The sequence below is a fragment of the Dreissena polymorpha genome, chromosome 5 (genome assembly GCF_020536995.1).
Source record: "Dreissena polymorpha isolate Duluth1 chromosome 5, UMN_Dpol_1.0, whole genome shotgun sequence".
NCBI lineage: Eukaryota > Metazoa > Mollusca > Bivalvia > Myida > Dreissenidae > Dreissena > Dreissena polymorpha.
In genome coordinates this window covers 83,910,932-83,932,344 of record NC_068359.1, presented here as the reverse complement: position 1 = coordinate 83,932,344, position 21,413 = coordinate 83,910,932, and the positions used below count along the sequence as shown (strand labels likewise).

Sequence of the window (21,413 nt, the reverse complement as noted above, 5' to 3'; positions counted from 1 at the left end):
CCGCAACTATCGTAATAATGACAACAAGCTGAGCGCTATTATTATTTCACTTTTCCAGAATGACTATCATCAAACGGGGTAACCCAGCTGTGCAAAATCATGTAAACAGTAAAAAGAGCTCGATTACACTTCTTTTGGAATAAAAAATATAATAAAATTGAAAAAAAGCACTTCACAGAGCCGTATAAGTGCCAAATATGTTCGCTGCGGGAATTTTGTTTTACGATCATCTGCAAATAAAGGTCACTTAGTTTCCATATCGATGTCTCGTCAGCGGTTTAAGAGGAGATAATGTTCGGGATGTACTAACGGATGGAAAAACGAGTCACCGACGGATACATTATATACCTAGTCCTTTGCGCTCAATCATATCTTGATAATCAGGCTATTTTTAAAACAAATGTAAAAATATGTTTTAAGTTTATGAGAAGCTAATAACATCGATGTATGTGATTCAATAGTGTAAATTATTTTTCAGCTACATTTAAAATATGATTACACACATTCTATGAATATCCTAAAGAATTGTTAGTAGAGTACATGTATTAAAATAGTAACATCAATTGCACATTATATTCATGTTTGCTGTTTATATATGTGTATTTCAACAATAGTTTTGAATTATCAAATGCAATTTTATGTCAATACAGTTATTCGTTTGTTTTTAAATAATAAAACAAATTTATTTTCTGATAAACTGGTCAAAAATAGTTAATGTGTAAATGCTTTACATCATACAAGCAATGAGAATTACATAATGACTATAAAGTTACATTTGAAGCTTATCCTGCGCTCAGTCTATTTGCGCAAAACATAGTAACCATTGTCTCATCATCACCAGTTCAAATATTGCCTAATTTATTGTCACACATGCAAACGTATTGAATTTGCATTACAATGGTTTACGGATTCCCTTGTATCCATTTAGTCGCAATTTTAATAATATCCTTCCACGGCCTTCATTTAATTTCTATAAAAAAGAAGTAAAATATGTGCGTTATTAGTGCAGCCTAATGTAGTAACAATAGTTCTGGACATTCCGAAAAATTTATTGTTTAATTTACATGCCCTTGCTTCATCGAGCGAATCTTTTTTGCATCAACTGGTGCGGTTTAAAAAAACATTAGTTCATCAATTTAAGTTTACCAAAATGCTAACGCTTTCTACATTATGCATCGAATTTGTGTTGTTGATATTACGAAAATGCACTTTTGTATTGTTTTTCGCACAAAGGTCGTAAATAAGATTCAAATAATATTAAACATACGAATAATAAATACATTCGTGGTAGAATGAAAATTATTTACGGTTAATTTTGGTTATTTTTTTGGTAACTTTGGTGTTTTCCAACGTTTGATGTTCACATTGATTGTAATCAAACCTACCGAGCTATTGCCCTTGTTGTTTTATTCTTAATCATCGAAATTTCAAACCGTATGTTATTTGCACAGTAAAAAACGCGTAGCTGGAAATTATATATTCAATATTGTATTTGCACAGCAGAAAACAAAACTGATTAATTGCCATGTTTAAACTCCTGTCAGGCGAGTTACAAGTATATCAAAAGGTATTTATACATATTATATATTGTTAGAGTCAGAGTGTGAAATCCGATTCCTTTTCACAGACATTGGCATTTTTTTTAATAAAACATTTAAACATAGAAACTGAAAAACTTAATAATAATAATTCTTAGTAAATATTTAAATTGATTAACACTTTTGGTCTTCTAGAACGCTATTCATAGCATTATACATATTTATGATGCTTTACATATGCGACCAACGTGTTGCCACATAAATAAAATGAAAACAACAATTACACCTTCGTCTCCCATACCAGATAATTCTTGTTTTCGATCGCATCGGTGGACGATTATAAATTTAACAGTATTTATTTTGATAATCTTACACGTATCCTTTTTGAGTTTTCGATTGTCACAATCTTATAAATAAAGAATTGACAAATCATCTTAAGCGAAAATGTATTGTGCATGCGTTTAAGGTATTGGTGATATGTATTTCAAAATTAAAATAAGGATCCGTTTTTATTGTATTGCTCTCATTAGTTTTTACATTATGGATAACTGTCATGTATGTGATCACTTTCTTATACTCAACTAACTTGGTAACAAAGAAAGTAGTGCACATGTATGCTAATGATGTCGTTTAATGCTACCAAACACGTTGTTATACGTGTTGAATAAAATATTAAACGTGCATTTGTTTGACAATCGATCGTTTTGCTACTCATCGTTTATTTATCTGCTATGTGTAGAAACATTAAAAAATACTTAAATTGTTATCTGTTTTTGTTAACCAATTATAACGTCTAAACCATGATGATTATGTATATATGTATTTTATTTATATTCAGAATTGGATACTAAAGCGCAACGCCATGAAAACGATTTAAATATTTAACGAGTAACTCTGGTCCCAAGTGTAAAACAAAACACATACAAACCTCATCATCTTCGAGCTATGACAAACGCCCTCGGGACATATCAAAAGGAAATACTTTTCAGGGGTAAACATGACAAACCAAGCTCATTGAGTGGACAATCAATCGTTCTATGTTTTATCCGATAACTTCGATGGCAATTATGACCTCGCATTCTATTATCTTTATGTGTTGAACGACGACACGTTAAAATTAAAATTGAGGAATCACAAATTAGGAAAATTATAATATAAATATAAATGATCTCAAGAATAAATATCAAGATGAAAGCTGTCGAAATGATCATCTAGGCTTTTATGTGTTGCAAATGATCATTTGCCTTTACTGCACAACTCGACACTTAACATCCGAATGATAAAAGCTGAGGTCACTGTTAGGGACGGTCAATGCCGCTTCTCACCCTTTTCCCTGTTTTTTATAACAAACCAAACAGGTGTACATAAATATTAAATGCATTGATATTCAAACTTAAAAGCAGTAGAAGAAAGCAATTTATCAAACACGTCACTTTGGCAATTTTACCATATGTGAGTTTTACGTATAATAAATTAATATAACATTTGTATTCTGGTAAAACCAATCAAAAATCAACATTGATTTTTGATAACGACCCAAAGGTAAACATGTTTATGTTAATATTAGTAAAAAGGTATTATTTTTACCAAAGGGCCATTTTGCGTCATTTAAATTGTAGATAATTGAGCCTGATGCAATGAAGACACATGCAGGAAAAGGAATGTTCTGATGTCAGTTTGGCGACTTATCATTTTATATTTATCATTATAAAAATGCTCCTACTTTATTTTTATAAACAATAAAACAGTAAGATAATATCCAACATCTCCGCTGAGTGGCATGGTCATTTTCGGTGTGAAGCGGAATAGAATACTATGTATGAATCGCAATAAAACAGGAAAATGAACACGTTGTATGTATTTTTGTATTATTCAATCGGAATATCTTGAGTTCTGAATTAGTTAAGGCATTGAAGCAATTTCTACAACCGTTTATATTATTGCTATTGTATCAAAAATGGATACTCTTTAACTATAGAAGATGTAAGTTTTTATTTATTTTTAATTACAAAAACAATGACACTGTTTTGTAAAAGTATTAACATACTAAATTAATGTGAATTATAACAATATTGGCATACAAAAATCGTCCTTATACAATGTTATAAAAAAATAATTCAGACGACACAAGTTTCATATGTTTAAATACCGTTTTTTAAATCTCATTAAAACTTGTTTTATCGCGGTAGGCCACTGAGTTCATAGGGCATCGAAGAGGTATGACCGTGCATGTGTAAAATCATTGTTTTGTTATGATTAAGCTGTACTGAAAAACGTTATATACCCGATGGAAATAGTGGGAGAGAGAAAAGCCTTGACATATAAGGAGTACACATACAGAACTGGGTCATTTTAAAAGGCAAGACCCAAAATGAATCGATGAACTTGTTAAAATAGCACACAACACAATAAAAAAGCAGCACACAAGGCGTCTTAGTGCAAAAATGATATATGCAGCAGCCTCTGAAAATAGCATACTGATTTAAAGCGTTATTCAAACGAACATATAATTGCATGCAAGCAAGGCATGGTTACAAGCAGCAAAATCTCAGCAAGTGAGACGATAAAACTAAATTCTGGCAGGCGAAGGTGGCGTTTTTCAAGGGCGACACGGAAAAGTACATTGTCTTTGATGGCCAAGGATCAAATGTCACAAGCTGGTTCAAAAAGGAGAAGATTCTTGCCTCCTCATGGAGCACCATAGCAACCAAGACATATCACACCTTTTCACTGGAGGGGTAAGAGCTTGAAAAGCAGCATTTAATATTGGTTAATTAGTAAAATGGTTTTATGTCACGAGATTTGATATTTTATAAGTTTGTAACATACAGTAATTCATCGTTTGACCTAATGGCATACATTTTGGACAAACGTTATCAATATTGAAAAGTGGCCTAGAAATTATCAATATAATTATTCCTTCAAAGTTTCATTTAAGATTGTGTCCTAAATGTGTTTTGTAATGGTGGTAGCAGATTTTTTGTTATGGATTTTTTTCCAGGGATGACACATGTCAGTTTTTCATAATCAACCATTATCTCTGCTGCATGGGCGATCGTAATTTTATGGCGTTGATATCAGAGAAGGGTATTCACAATTGTACGTTCGACTCGCAGGTCAGCTACCCGCAAGTCTTGGTCTCCACGGGTGAAGACCATGGGGCGTCACAATGGAAGGTGCGCATAGATGGTTACTGCTTTGTAAAATATTTTACAATCAGAAACCTTTCGGGTAAGCGTCCTGTGCCACATTATTTAAAACTCTTTAGAAAGACACATCGTTGATAGACTTTATTATCGATAATGTTTAGCACATCGAAGTGTTTTTAATTCTAACTAGCGTTATTTGCAAAAGTGTATACATACCTTTGTATGTAACCTATATGATTTATGTGTGGATTATAATATGAATATTTTGTAGTGATTCCGTTTTACCACAATTTATATATTTAAATCGTTTTCGACTATAATAAATATTTACATCGTCGTGACCAATATTTGATGATTCTAAACACCATCATATTCCTTTGCAATGCATCAAATTCTTAATAAATATAAATGTCAACGTATTTAAAAACACATCAGTATGTGTGAGAACATCCATTTCTAAACTATTAAAATAAAAATCACTGTGACCCATCTGTGTTAAATTTCCTCTTCCTTAGTCATATAAATGCTTTGCAAAATAGCCAATCTGATGTCTGCCACTTCTTAATTATAAATGCTTTGAAATCTAACCAATCTATTATAATCTAAATTTTAAATTTTGTAATTCACTTTAAAATTATTTAATTACCTTGCAATTTGAACGATAATTTATTGTTTAACTAGACCAAATTATGTTACTGCCTTTAAAAAAAATATATTACTAAAAGGGCTTATTTGCCGTTTGGTTCGATAACCATTTTCTGCAATATACCTCAAAACATGCCAATGTTGTGCAATGTAAGGAAATTTCGACACATTTCTCGTTGATAAATCATCGAATGATTTGCAATCTTAGCAATCCAATATAAAACTATAGTCTTTAAGTTAACTAGTTTGCAATGTAGTAAATATTTTCCTATACCCCTCTGCTTAACCATTTATAAGTGTTTTAGTATAACCAATCGTAAATCAACCTCGTTAACCACTTGAGAAATATAAATACTCGCCAAAGAAAATGCTAAAATATAAATTTCCTTAACAAGTAAAATTGGTAACGTACAGACGGTGATAACATAAGATATACTTTTTATATGTGTACTATCGAATTAAGCCAACGACTAAATTCTAGAAACTGTATGAGAAGTTATATTGCAGTTTGTGTCAACTAATTTTAAAGCAGAACGCAAACTACAACCACACAATGATTAAAACTGGAATCACCGCATTAAAGGCACCCAAACTTAACACTTAAAATATGCCAAATTTCCAACAATAAATAACAACATAACTGGTAACCCGTGACAATAATTAAAACAACAATGAGGGTGTCGTGAGTAACCGATTAGAGGAGCGATTTTACAGATATTTGTTTATAAATAAAGGTGGTACTTTTATTAAAGCTATTAACATATCAAGTAGGCGATGATGTATTTACAGAAACACAAGAAGACGGAACGGCGCGTTCTTCTTTTTAAGTTGAATGTTAAAATGACCAAACTTAAGATTATTACTAGAATATCCGTATTTCATGTTGTTGACCGCTAACCCCCCATACCCACAACGCATAAACAAAACTTGACGATTTTTTCTCACTTCTGTATTATTCTTTTTTTTAAGAAATCTTCAAATATTTATCAAATAAGAGTGTCAACTGAGGTTCACCGACAAGGACGTGCATCAGTGAATGAATCAAATTTATTTGCGTAATACGCGACTAAATATCTTATTAAAATCTAAACACTGCATGACTGATAAGTAACTTAATCATCAAGGTAGTTCACGAAGACCTTTAGCTTCATGACTTTCTTCATGTTCCTAAAAATACGTAAAAATGGTGCGCTTGATAAGTACTTTTAACTACTATCAAGTAAGCTTATAATGTATCATTGCTAAGATACTTGATTTATACATTAGTTTATAAACACTGCAAGTCTGATAAATTATGGTATCTCAAAGAATGTAAATAAACACTTTGCGTGATATTTACGGCATGTCAAATAAAGCAAACGAGCACATCATGAATCATAACCAAATGTATTTAGAAATTGATAAATGACAAGTGTATGAACGATCGGTCTTTTAATATTAAAGTTGGTACATAAAAACCGTTAGTACACTTAGTTACTAAATTGCCAAGGAAGTACATGTAAACTGCAAGTTTAATAATACCATTAATATCCATGCCAGTAAATTAACCGTTAATACGATCATTCATTCATCTCCAAAGCAAAGAAAATATAAATATTAAAAAAAGTAAGTTTTACTTATAGAACTTTTAATTGTTGACTTGTTCGACGCGTGTTTTAATTTAAGTAGCCGCTTTATTTACTGTATTGATATCCTTGTTGTTTAAATACCATCGATATGTTTATGTTAAACTAGTCAATGAAATGATATTTCAGTGTAAACCAAACGACACAATAAAATGATTTTAATCGACCTAACTTTTTATCCAACTGCAATCTGTTGCTGTGTTTATATGTTGTTGTTATGCCTCCCTTCGAAGAAGAGGGGGTATATTGTTTTGCTGATGTCGGTCGGCCTGTCTACAGGTCGGTCTGTCTGTCGGTAGATCAGTTCGTTTCTGATCAATAACTCTTCAACGAATTGTCCGATTGATTTCATATCTCACATGTTCCTTTGCCTTTAACATTATATGACCCCTATCGAAATTGAGGTCGCTAGGTCAAAGGACATTTTCTGAATAAGTTTGAAAATCGTTTCTGATCAATAACTCGTTTACAAATTGACCAATTGGCTTCATACTTTACATGTGTATTGGGCTTGGAAAGTATATGCGCCATATTGAAATTGGGATAACTAGTTCAAAGGTCTAGGTCATTGTACCAACACGTGTAAAAATCGTTTCCAATCAATAACTCTACAACGAATAGACAGATTGGTTTAATACATCATATGTGGAATGGCCTTAGGCAGTAGATGTCTTCTATTGAAATTGGGGTCACAAGGTCAAAAAAAGTGTTAAAATCGTTTCCGATAAATATTTAATTAACACATTTGCTTGATACTTTACATGTGCATTGACATTGGGAAGTAGATGACCCCCATTGAATTTGGATCACTAGGTCAAAGGTCAAGATCATTGTCACAAAAAGTGTGAAAATCGTTTCCGATTATTTACTCGTAAAAAGCTGACTGATTGGCATGTTAATTCACGTGTGCATTGGCCTTGGACATTAGATGACCCCTAATGCAATTGGAGTTACTAGTTCATAGGTTAAGGTCACTGTTACATTTAAAATTGGTTTCCGTTCAATATGTCATCAAACGATCGAGTGATGGGTATCAAGGCCCTATTGGCGGGAGGGAATCTGGATCCAACCGCGTCGCTTTTGTTTTTCAACTTGACATGCATTTTTAAATGAGATTATACATATATTTAAGTTTATTCTTTCTGATTGGTGGCGTGTTTTATAAATTGTCAATATAAATAGAAGTGACGTCGTCTTCATTCTTAACGCGATGAGTACCCTACCAATTTAGCTCCGGTTCGTCTGTCTGCCCGTTTGCTTGTACATGTATGTCCATATGCCCGTCTCTCCTTCTGCCCGTTTATCTGCCCGAGTCTGGATCCTGCTTTAACATAAAAAAAATACTTAAAGTGATATTATCAGGGGTTGATTCGTAAGCAAGTTACTGGCGTGGTTTAAGTGAGAAAAATAGTAACTGTTGTTCAAAATGGCGGTTAACGGGTGATTTTTAATTGTTTTCGTCGGAATTTTTGAAAGGTTTGTACATTTACCATACTTATTAGACATTGTCATTAAGCGCCGGATGTTTTACTGATATTCATTTAACCTCGGTATAAATCCTGTAGATGCATTATGAATATTAAAAAAGTTATTGAATACTTTATACGCAAATGCCTCATTGTTTACGATTGACACGATTCATAGTATGTGCATTTTTAGAACATATATCAGGGTTTCTCAGGAGTTTTCAAGGAAAGGTGGATTCAAGAACCATCATAGTTTACCTTGTAGCAGCACCAGGATGCTTTCAACAGGCAATCGCAATATACGCATCAAAACTCGAAAATTAAACCACATTTCAATAACTGGTGTGCACTGTACCCCCACTTTCAGTAACTGGTGTTTATACATAAGTCTGAGTACACAGAAAATAGAAAACAGAATAAAATACGCATGTTTATATTTGCTTTCTAAATAAGTGATGCGTTACTATAATTTGTGAAGTCACAACAAATTGCAAGGTGGCAAAGAGGAGACATGGGCGATATTTTTTCCATTCACATGCGGCCGTATTGGTTTCATTTGTGCACGAATTATTTCGAATGCTCACAAAAGGCTTTCACGTACGAAAATAATAGTGTCATTGTCATTAAATCTGTAGCCTAGTTAGCAAGTAATTTATAATATTTCAAACTGTTAAACCAAAACTAGGATTTCTATACATATAGGTCAATTTTGACAAACCCGATTATTTTAAAGTGTTAAAGCGCAAATTAGACGGATTTCTACCTTGTTACCACCAGATATATTATATTAGGCATAGATAAAAAATGAAATCTATAGCCTAGTTAGCAAGTTTTTTTTTTTCAAATTGTAACGCTTTTAAAACCAAAAGTAGAATTTCTAGACGTTAACGTCCATTTCGACAACGCGATTATTTTTAAGTTTTAAAACGCAAACAGGTTTTTTATATGTAACCACCACATATATATTGGCATAGATACAATATGTTTCTTAGTTATACTTAAATTTACTATGCCAAATAAGTTCATTTCAAGGTGTGTGGCTTTGTAAAAATTTATATGTATTACGTGTAATTAAAATGGTGATAAACAACCTTTTATCACGTGTAACAGAGCACAAAATCAAAAGAGACTTTATACAATAGTAAGCAATTAAAAATTCGTAAATTTTAAGTGCTCCTGAAAGCAATAACCAAACTTTCAACGCTAGATTTGGTCTAACAAATGTATTTAACGAGAAAAAAAATGTTGGGTTTATTTTAAACACATATAAAATGTGGAATTCTTTGACGGTAGCTGCATATTTCTGCAGAATTCAGGGTAAAACTGCATAAATTATGCAAATTCAGGCAAATTAACGCAAACAAAATGAATCCGATCATGCCTCGAGATCATCAGTAAAACGAAAAAAGTTGACACCATAAAACGATTCTTAGACGCTTACATACTGCAGAATGTTTGTATTTTAACGCATTTACACAAAACTTTTGTAGGATCTTACTAATGTAATTTACTGTCGTATGGCACTTTTTATATTGCATAATATTATTTTGCAGTGTTTATGGATCTTTACGTAACGCACGCAAACACACAACAATTATAAAGTTTTATTTTATGCTTTCCGGTGGTATATAGAGAAATATCAGTGAAATAAAACTGGTATTCCACTGTTTTAAACAGTGAAAAATATCGATATTTGTCACTGTTTTACTATGAAATGACGTCAAGTTTTCGACGAAATGACGTCATAAATCCAGCGAAATTATCCACTTTAACTCATTTACAATGTAAATAAACGGTGAAAAAAGCATAAAATAAAAAGAAAATGTGTTGGATTCGATGGAATATCGATTTCATTTCACTTTTATGTATATACTTTTGTTTTAATTTACCACGTGGTTGCAGACATGTAGATCCGCTCAGTTGCTACATTTTCATACTTAACGCTAAAATATTGTTCATTTAATGAAGGAACCATCCTGACAATAAGATAATACAAATAAATTACATATTTTTTATAATACAAATTGTCGATTTTTGCGACGACACTTGTATGCTCCTGGATGGCTGCAGCATCTCTAAATGAAACTTTATATGTATTGTCCAATTTACACACTACTCTTAGTTTAACATAACTTTCGACAAAACGAAAGTAGTCTGGATAGGAAAATATAAGTTAAACTCAGACATCATCAACACAAGATGAAAATTGAATTGGAACCAAACAACTTTTTACATGCTTGTCAAAACAATTCATATTGATCTTAAAAAAATTACATAACTAAATTATGTTGACAAACTAGTATAAATTAAAGCTTTATAAAAAAACTGGTGCAGAAGAATTTTAACTCCGATATAAAAAATTCAAGTTTTTTAAACTTTCGCATTACTAATATTAAATCATGTCTTTGTTTCCTAACAGTTAAGAAGAAAGCGTTGACGAATATCATTATACCTTATACAATGGAAAAATGCATGCAATTCACAATCAAGAAATGAATTATTACTATCGTTAAAGCAATATATACCAATTCTTTGTTCTCGATGAATATTCATGTGTCTACATACTTCTACTCTAAGTTTATGATATGATAATCTAAATTTTGAAACTGACTTCTTATAAATAAAAGAAATACCCATAACTAAATACTTGTCAACATTAAGAAGATATTGAAAATGTTTATAATGATAGCATCAACTGGAATCATTATCACTATGATATCACTATGCCACTTCTGGGTATAGCAGTCTATAAGTCTTTGTTTAAACATACCAATAAATACATCAATATTTCCAATTTCCTGAGAGATCCAGGAATACTCAAAACTATGCTCATATAACAATGTTTTAACCTTTTTAGCTTAGCCCAATTACATCTTCCACAGGCATCATGTGATTTTAGCAAAATATAGCATTGGCGTGGGTATCTGGTATTTGACATTATAAGCAATTTACACCAATAGTTTATGCAATGTGTTATATAAAATACATAAAGTGGTTACGTACCACATTATCCCAAAGCAATCGAGTTATTAGTTGTTCTATTAACACAAAGGTATCTTTTACAAAAATCATTATGGACAGATTCAATAGTATTTACATAGCAATGACCCCATACCAGTGAGGCATAGCATAATACCACTTTAACAAGAGTATCAAATAATTTAGAATACTCATTTATAGGGAAATACCTAAAAGATTTTTGATATTGATTTACTGACCATATTGCATTTTTTGCCTGAATAGATAATTTATTATGTGTGGAGGACCAGGACATAGTAGGAGTAAAATAAACACCCATGTTTTTGTAAAAAGGTACAACATTTATTGGTGATCCACGATAGACTATAATCTCAGTTCTATCTAAGTTCAGTTTCATTCCTGTATTTTGACAAAAAGCATAAATTATATGAATTTGTTGATGTAATCTAGCAGCTGTTTCCGCACAGTTAGCAATGTTATCTGCAAACATCAGGCAATACATATCATTTATATCATTGGTTATGAATATACCTGTACCACATGAGCGCTGTAAAGTCTCTGTGAGTTCGTTTATAAATGTGCAAATATAGTTGGGCTGCTTATGTCCCCTTGTTTTGTGCCAATATTACAGAGGAAGTAATTAGTAGTTTTATAGTAACACGTTGTATCTGTGATATAAACATCAGCGTTCTTATGATTAGAATTACTATCAACCTTTACACATGAAAAAGGTCTGTATTCATAGCCTTGAAAATTCGTAAAAACTTTTTATGAAGACCTTTGCTATGTAATACATCAAACAATTTAACATGATTGATTATGCCGAATGCTTTTTTGAAATCGACGTATAAACAATTGAATACACCGCCTTGCTTAGATAAGTACGTTTGTGCCATAGCCTGTAGGCACAATATTGTGTCTGCTGTCGAATAGCCTTGCCTGAAACCGGCTTGCGATTCGTCTAATTTATTATGATTTTCTGCCTAGTTATGTAGGCGCGTATTTATCAAACGAGAAAATATTTTGTAAAATGTGTTAGTGACAGAGACACCCCTGTAATTATTTGGATCATTCACTGATCCTCTTTTGTGTATAGTTGTTATCAAACCATGGCCCCAACTTTTAAGGTAAATACCAGTTTCATATATATGATTAAAAGGCGAAACTTATAAAAATCTGAAGGTATACCGTCCGGTCCAGGGCTTTTATCATTTGATAATTTGTAAATAGCTGATTCAATTTCAGCACGAGAAAATGGCTGATCAAGTTCATTTACCCTGTCATTATTGTCATACAAATTGAACATCGGGAGTTAAAGGTAACGCTGATTCATCGTTAAGCAAAGTTTTAAAGTAGGTATACTATTCGTTTGGCGAATTCTTACATTCTGCACGTTTCAACGGACGCGTTCGTTTAAGAAGTGACCGCATGGCTTTAGGATTACCACTTACATTTATAAGTTTGCGTCTCTGATCGCGTTGAAAGAGTAGCTGTCTGCTACGACAATACGATTTGAACATATTTCTATTTCCTTGATAATTTCTCAGGTCATGTAATAAGTTGGACCTTTTAAACTTACGCAATGCGGCGTATTTATAATGTATATATGTATTACAGTGCCCACCCCACCAAGGAGGTTGAGATGGTTTACGTTTTACGGGCTTTAAACGCATACACGATCCTGGTTCTTTAAAAATTGACGTCAGCATTAGTACCGCAGTGTCAATATTGGATACTATTTCTGTCATTAAATGATTGTGTTTGTTACGAAGCATTTATGGTTATCATTCCAACGAATCCTTCCATGCTCGAGTGTTTGCGTTATTACGTTATTTCTAATCGGGTTAACATTTGAATCCCTGTATGGAAGTGATAATGCACAAGCTTCGGGTAGATTATCAGATTCGTCATAATCGATAACTTCAAAATTAGTTATATACTCACAAAGGTAAGAGCTAGCTACCATATAATCGACCACGTTGACACCGTCATTAGCGAAACAAGTATACTCCCCTTATGTGTCACCTGGGAACCTCCTATTTAAAATATAAATATCAAATAAGCAACCTAAGTCAATAAGTGATTTACCAAAGTTATTGCAAAAGCTATCTTTGTTATTTCGTGGTAAACTAAATATACTACCATAATAATCTGTATCACCAAAAATATATGTAAGATTATCATCTTTTAAAAAATCTTGTAGGTTTTTTGTTCTGGCATTTGCATCACCAGCTAAAAATATATATGCATTAGGAAAATTTAATTTATTTTTTTCTAAATAAATCTGTACTTTTATAATTCCATTTTTTTCCTCTACGTTATCATATAAAGAAGAGCCTCCAGGCGAGACATGTGTGAAATAGAGAATAATATCTTCTTAATTAGACAATTGTGAAGACTTAAATAATAAAACAATACAATATGTGAACTCATGGAGTATACGTTCACTATGATGTAGATAGTTAAAATTAGAGTTAATAAATGTACTAATGCCTCCACTAGTTCTGATATTATTGTCATTATATGGGCGAGTACAATCATGATGTATATAACCCTCTAAAAAGTTATCATATTCACCAAATTCATTACATTTTGACCATGTCTCGTTTAAACATACAATTTCGAATGATTTAAGAAAATGCTATGTAGGTAAACATTCTACTAAGCGGTTTAGTCCACGAACCTTCCATGAAATAATGGTTAGATTTAATGAGCCTTGACCACTGTCTACATTCGGTCAACATCGGGTTCATTCTGTTGCTGTGATTGGTTGTCCAAGATATTGCGATGCTCGTTCTGGTCAGCTGAGTTGGTTGTCTGCTACCATATGATTGCCGTCTGCTAATGTACAAAATGGATTGTGTATTGTCACTGTATTTGTAGATACCATCATTAATAATGAGTTTATCGTGGCGAACGCTCGAGTAGTTTCCCCGTTGACGCTCTATAAGCATACGCTCGGCGAGGATTTCTCGGTGTCTCCGTCTGTGTTGTCATATTGAACATAAACACCACTGTTTCCTTGAAGATTCTCCTTAGCTTTCTGCATAATGGTATTAATGTCCGCAGAGTTACTAAATGTCAGTAGGATGGTCGGCTTTGTCGAATTATAAGATTTAGCTCGTCTCGCAACATCAATCTTTAGTGTGCTAGCATGGTGGAATTTGAGATTTGGTTTTCTAGGAACTGCCTAGCTTTTTGTTCAGTAGCAAAGTGAGAATCGTGTACATGTCCTGGAATGCCTTGCATTCTAAGGTTTTTGATGTTTAATGTTGCCATCTATACGATCAATATTTATCTGGAGATCAGTAATATGTTGTTTAAGTTGCAAATTTTCTCGTCTAAGCGATTCATTATCAGCCTTTGATTCCCGTACTCTGTCTGAGAAATTCCTAATTTTAAAGTTAACTTGTTTTAAGTCTGATCATATGTTATCATTGTTTATTTTCATATCTGATTTCATAGTCATAAGTAGGCAGTATATGTCATCACTTTCCGACCTGTTTCCTTGACAGTTAGTGCTTGGTGGTGGGCTGCTGAGGACATTCGCATACGTCGATATTGAACGCTGTCTAGTCTGCACACACTCAACGTATCTTCAGGTTGATGCCTCTGCTGACCAGGTTGCCGACGGAGCCGACGACGGCGTCTGTGACGCTGGAGAGGCAACATTCGATAGCTGTGCCTGTGTCTGTCGACTTTTATCCCGACTTTCACGACCCTTACCCCGAGTGTTCTTAAACTGACCGGGTGCAGGCCCATGGTTTTCCTCAACATCCCCACAAACAACTAAAAGTGCAAGCAAGCACGTTCACATACGAAAAGTTAACTTATAACGTTCAATTGTGATTTTAAACCATAGAATTTGTATCCAGATTTGTTTGGCTGCGAAAATACACCAATATGAAACTGCCATATGTTAATATCCACTCCCATTTTGCAAATAATCCGTTATTTATATGCCATCAACAATTTGCACGCCATGCCGGATCAAGGGACTTCACTCAATTCAATGTTCAAGGGTAATGAAAATAGGATACATATTTTGAATACAATGAGTGACTTAATAAATGAGACAACTGTGTACACTATCCGTAAAACTTTATTAACATGATACAAAATGAATTTTGAACAGATACATTGAAATGATGTGTTAAACTTTGTAGAAAATAACAAATTTTAAAATTAGCTTCTTCTTCCCTATATTCTATATACAAGACATAAAATGTGTAATAAATGTTTATTTTTTAAATAATAGTTTGAAAAAGGCGTTCGTTTTATAGGGGACTTAATGCAAAATACTATCTTTTTTTACATTTTAACAGTTACGATGAGTTTTCTAAAGTATAATTTGCAACCAAACTACATAGGTATTATTATCGAAGTTACAACATATATGAAAGTTAGAAAATGACACTATATTTATCAAAACTTTATTTTCCCGAATAGCCTACGTTTCATCCTAGTGAACAAACAGGGTAAAACACTATTAATAGTATAATTACCACAGACGAGTCTAAGCCAGTGTGTATTGCTAAATGGTCAAACATTTTAATAATATTTAAACAAAAGAATGGCGACATATTTTTCAACTGCCGTTTCGTATTACACGGGATTTACTATGCAATTTTTTTATTTTTTCAATATAGAATTATATACATAATTATAGCAACGAACTTCTCTTATTTAAAATTGGACATGCCACTTAGGTCAACTGTGAATTGTGTGACACTGAATGTGAAGCAATTCAACATTTATTATGGCAATATAAGCATGTGAATCAGTCAATAATTGTTTTTTTCTCGATGTAATCATTTTTCAAACGTTCCAGATATGAATTCCTTTATAATAGGACATGTAAATAAGAATAGTTCTTTTTATCTATTATTTGCTCTGATAAAAATATGTATTTATAATTGTAAAATGAGCAAACTAGACCACCTTTAAAAACACCCAAAGTGTACCTGTTCTTGTACTGCCATGTACTTAATGATTCGGTAAACGTAAATAATTCGACCTGGTGGTACCCCTTTTCAGTAGTTGTGATATGAGAATGTGACCGCTTATTTAACGATACACACATTTATATTTTAATGTAAATGCTCTGGAGGGCAAATTGTATAAAATGTGCTATAATATACATATATTGCTCGTACTATGTGCACGGTTTTGAGTGGGATACCATCGACCAACACAAACCTATTGATTAGGAAAACACACTATATCGTACGGGAAAAAAACAAGTTCTCGGCAATTGGTTTGTTCGGCATGGGAAGGATTGAAGCTCTCAACCTGCTAACTGTCGTCATGCAAATTGCTCTGTTTGATTTTAAATTAAGTATTGTGATGCAATTATATTTTCTGACATAGCCCTTAGTGAAATCGCTAAAATTTAAAAATAAATTTATTGATACAACATTTGAGCTCGGAATGTGCATTTTTCTTAAGTTACATCTACTTGCATTGGTGTACAAAAGTGACGAGAATTTTATTAACATGTATACAAGTTTTATATAATTTTACTATGTGAAACATTGAGAATTCTCTAATTTTCATCAGTGAACACCTAATATAAAAACTAAAACGTAAACAGGTCGATATAGCGGTAGAATATCTGTTTATTTTATAACATGTTTTAAAAGTCATTTAATCGTTGTTAGTTAAAACAAATATGGTATTGTATGGAAATGCGAGACAAATAAGTCTTTACAAACAATAATGACGTCAACAGTTGTTATACTTATCGACTTCAAAGTAAATCGAAGTTTCGAGATGACTTTAAATTGTTTAGGGAGATTAAATCGGATAATCGTAAACGTTGCGATGAATCACAACTTTTCCTGGACTTGTAAGAACGTCTGTGTTAACCTTTTCACTTAGGCCAAGTAGACAGAAACGACGCGTCCGCTTGCGTCGTTTCACTTCAAAGTCACCCCCTCTGACCATTCAAGTATAGGATGTCATCTGACCGCTCTGTGACACGTACCGGTATCGGGAGTTGCACTTAAGTTTCCTGCGACGAGTTTTCTTTCGTTGTATGGAAACGACGCAAGCAGGCACGATTGCTCAGCTTATCAACATCGTGAGTTTCATCAGAGACTAGAGGTTTATCGCACTGATTGTCAATCAATTCCGGAACAAAACTAACATCGCTCCTTATGTCAGACGAACCTTTGACCGATACGCAGATCGGAACCGCGGTGAACGTAACGCTGCTATCTAGCACACAGTTTCCAGTATATTCCGTGTTTAAATCCTGATTATTGACATCAACTAACAAAGCCTACACCTCGAGAACCCTAAGTCTGTCCTCTAGCTAAGTGATCCTCGCCACAGATGCACTGACTAAGTTTCTAATGGTTGATAAAGTGCTGTCGGAACAGTCTTTTATAGCCTCATTACACATCAAAATGTGTACCTTGATTGACCAAAGTGAGTCTTTTGTAGCTTTCGTTTTCTTCCTGTGCAGCTCGTTACTTGCTTACATAGCCTGTTTGAGATTATCCGCCTGAAGGGTATACATCTGGTCTTTCAGTACGCAGATATCACTAGAACACATAAACTTCCCAGGTTGTCGACCATTATCAACCATATTTTAGTCTCTGTATCCAAAATCGCCCGCGCTACTGTTTATTTTCTAGCTTTTGCAGTGCTGATCATCGACTTCAGCATGTACGTGTCTCGACCTTCAGCAACCTCAATAATAGCTTTAATGTCTTGTGCGAGCCGAACCGGAAGTGTCTTGCTGCTCCGTGTAAACATTTTATTCTTGAGCACAACATCATCGCTAACCGGGAAGTACTCAAACGTTTGCTTTAAGTTTTCAAAGTATGTATTGCGTATCCGTTCAAGGTCAATTTCACTAGAAGAAAATTCTCTCACAATTAGCAAAACACACATATTTCTAGGGAGCTCGTGAAAAAACTGTGAACGGTTCAGAAACCCCTCATATATCCGGATGTCGTCAGCTTCGAGATCATCAATGTTTAGTGTCTCTTCGTCGCCTTAAGGATCACCGGTTCATGAGTGCCCGTCTATGACCACCTGACAAGGTGAGCCTTTATCCATGATCCTATATTCCGGTATACGGTCTCTTCATTTATCCTCGCTAATCAAATCATGCGGCTATTCAAGCGAGACGAAATTTTAGCCGACCGGAGTGTCAACGTCGCTCACAATACAATCTTGAACTTTGACCTCGCAAATATATTTGCTTTTACACAATGAAGACAAAGAGGTATCTGCTAAGTCAATATTTCTTTGATTAAAAATTATGAGACTTTGTAAGAATTTATCCAAACAATATCCGTTTATTCTACACAAAACACTTCTTAAATACCAAAATAATAACTCAGATCTGACATACGTTTTTACCAAACCGGAACCTTCTATTCGGAAACAAGCATGCTTATGAGATCGGGGTTGACTGGCGACCATTATTTTTTATTGAAGTCGGTAAACCGGTAGAAAACAGCACATTAAAGAGATATTTGGAACAATCATCACATGCTAATCGATAAAGCCGATATAAAAAAGCGAAACTTCTAGTTCAAACAGTGGCAGCCGTTTTTTTTTATATAAATTTGGGCTGCCTTGGATAAACAATAAACTGAGCATGCTTTACAGCTTTTTTTATGAATTAGGAATAAATAATACCATGCTTAAATGGCTAGCAGTTTTCCTTTAAACTAATAAGGTGGGAATAAACGAGGAAACATCAAAGTCAGTGGAAACTGTCCACGGTTGCCCCCATGGCAGTGTACTGTCGCCAATAATATGTTTAATTGCCATTAACACGCTCGACAAAGCAATAAAGGAGCACAACTCTAAAAATAGCACCAACCTGATACAGTTATCATTTTTCGAAGATGATAGTGCGATATAGACCGCATCTTAATCACCGAAATAAGCCATTTAGAAAATACAAGCGTTCATTACTGCGATAGAAAACTGAAGCAAACATTAGGGTTTTCTAATTGATCCAATAAAAACTCAAGCCAGTGCACGTAAATCCTAAACATTTAACGACCTGCCACAATTCACACTATGCGGCATGTAATTTGTTTTCCTCGAACAAATTACGTTCCTAGAAATGACATTTGATAAACAGTTAACATGGAAAGATCACATTATTAACCTCATACTCGATGTCAAAAACACCTTTTTTAAAGCAATTCAAAGACACAACTGGGAGCCAACAAAATCAAACTGATGCGCATGTATAACTGTCTGAGCAAACATAAATTACGGTAGCATCGCGTAACACTCCGCTTGAGACTCACTATTAAACAAAATACAAGTTATCCAAAATACTGCGCTACAAATTATAACAGGTACACGAAAAGCCACTGGCACTTAGCCAACACCAGTTGTCTATGTCGTAGCCCTGCTTACGCACCAATGGTAATTGTCGGTGATATAACGCTCAGCAAAACGCACACACTAAAACGATGAAAGGGTACTCACAATACGCATATCATTAAGCGAAATGACCACCATGGTCGAACTTTAATAAAACGCTTTATGTAACAAAACCGGATGTAGGTATAACGGCCTATGGTAATAATGCCATTGGGTATAAATGCTAGAGGTAAAAATGCCAGAAGTGAAAATGCCAGAAGTAAAGTGATAAAAATGCCATTTGTTGAAAATGTCAGAGGTCAAAATGCTAGATGTTATACAGTAAAAATAGGGTTTTGAGCTTTTGTTAAGGATTTACCACTTTTCTTCTGGCCTTTTAACTCTGGCATTTTTACCACTGGCATTTTGACCGCACACCCCAACAACAGCATGCAATGATTCATTATTACGTTTATCTTACCTTAAAGGGAAACAATTGTATAGCTTATAATGTTGCTCGGGGTTAACGAGTGATCTCAGTAAAATAAAATGTTTAACCTAGAGTATGTGCATTACCATTTGTTTTGGAGTCTAGCATGCATGAACATTTGGTTTCTGTTGTTAGCTCATACTTTAATTTATTGCATTTTCATTATGTTTAAACCTTAAAGTAAAGGTAAAGAAACTTCAGAACACTTTTAATAGGCGCAGCGGATAAATTTCATAGCAAACAAAGCCATTAAAATCACTTAAACCATGTCAATGCTACTTGAAAAATTGAGTATACAGTTGTTAGCATTCCCTGTTAAACAGTTTTCATTTACAATCACCCAACCAGTCCTATAATCTATGATAACAACTTATCTGCTACGCCCGACCTATCACCTTATGAAAAAACCTATTGCATTTGCCTTCTATATTGTGTATAAGACGGTCAAATAGTTGTTTTTAAATTAATATATTTGATACATATATTTCCCTTCGGGTAAGTGCTTTTTTGTTTTATTTTCCAATTATTGTGTATGAAATATATCGTTACAGCCATTATGCGAATAAACACCTATGTTTTTATATTTTGTATTGGAAGGTCGAATTAACGAATTTGAATAAATAAATATATAGTTTGCTTTAAATTATCACTCATCAGCACATAAGAACCCAAAACGATATATGCCAACTAGGTTTCGTCGACATAAATAGTTCTTTGATAATGCATGCCTATCGTTTAACATATAAATGCATAAATAGGGTAAAGGATCACGTGACTTTGTGGGGTTCACAGAACGTAAATGGACGCCGGCTAGTGGTGTTTTTTCTCAATAACTTTTTAAAACAATATTTCTTAAGAATTTCAAATAGTGCATAAAAGACAGTTGTTGTGCTTCTTCTGGCAATGTAAAATAAATAAGTTTTATATTATTTAATAAGACTGTGTTCTTGGCCGAAGATTAAATGTGAACAGGATTCATTTACACGGTTATGTAGCACTCTACGTGAAATTTTGGCACCGATATAAGACGTATTGACGAAAAACGGAAAGACAACTGTATTGCATGCATTAAAGATGTATGTAAATGTATATCAATAACTTGAGATATTTGCAAAAATAAAGTTGTTAAAGTTTTGGTTACATTCTTTCCAGCCCGTGTGTAAACCCCTGAAAACCCCGTT

At 33.5% G+C, this 21,413-nt stretch overlaps 1 protein-coding gene across 1 annotated transcript in view; it reads left to right on the top strand.

Annotated features, from left to right (window-relative positions):
• The first annotated feature begins 20,620 nt into the window (after nt 1-20,620).
• Nucleotides 20,621-21,413, top strand: part of LOC127882198 (uncharacterized) — a 28,248-nt gene continuing 27,455 nt past the window's right edge. The window contains exon 1 of the mRNA XM_052430713.1: nt 20,621-20,727. The gene's annotated coding sequence lies outside the window, so the exon portion shown is untranslated. The remainder of the gene's footprint in view (nt 20,728-21,413) is intronic.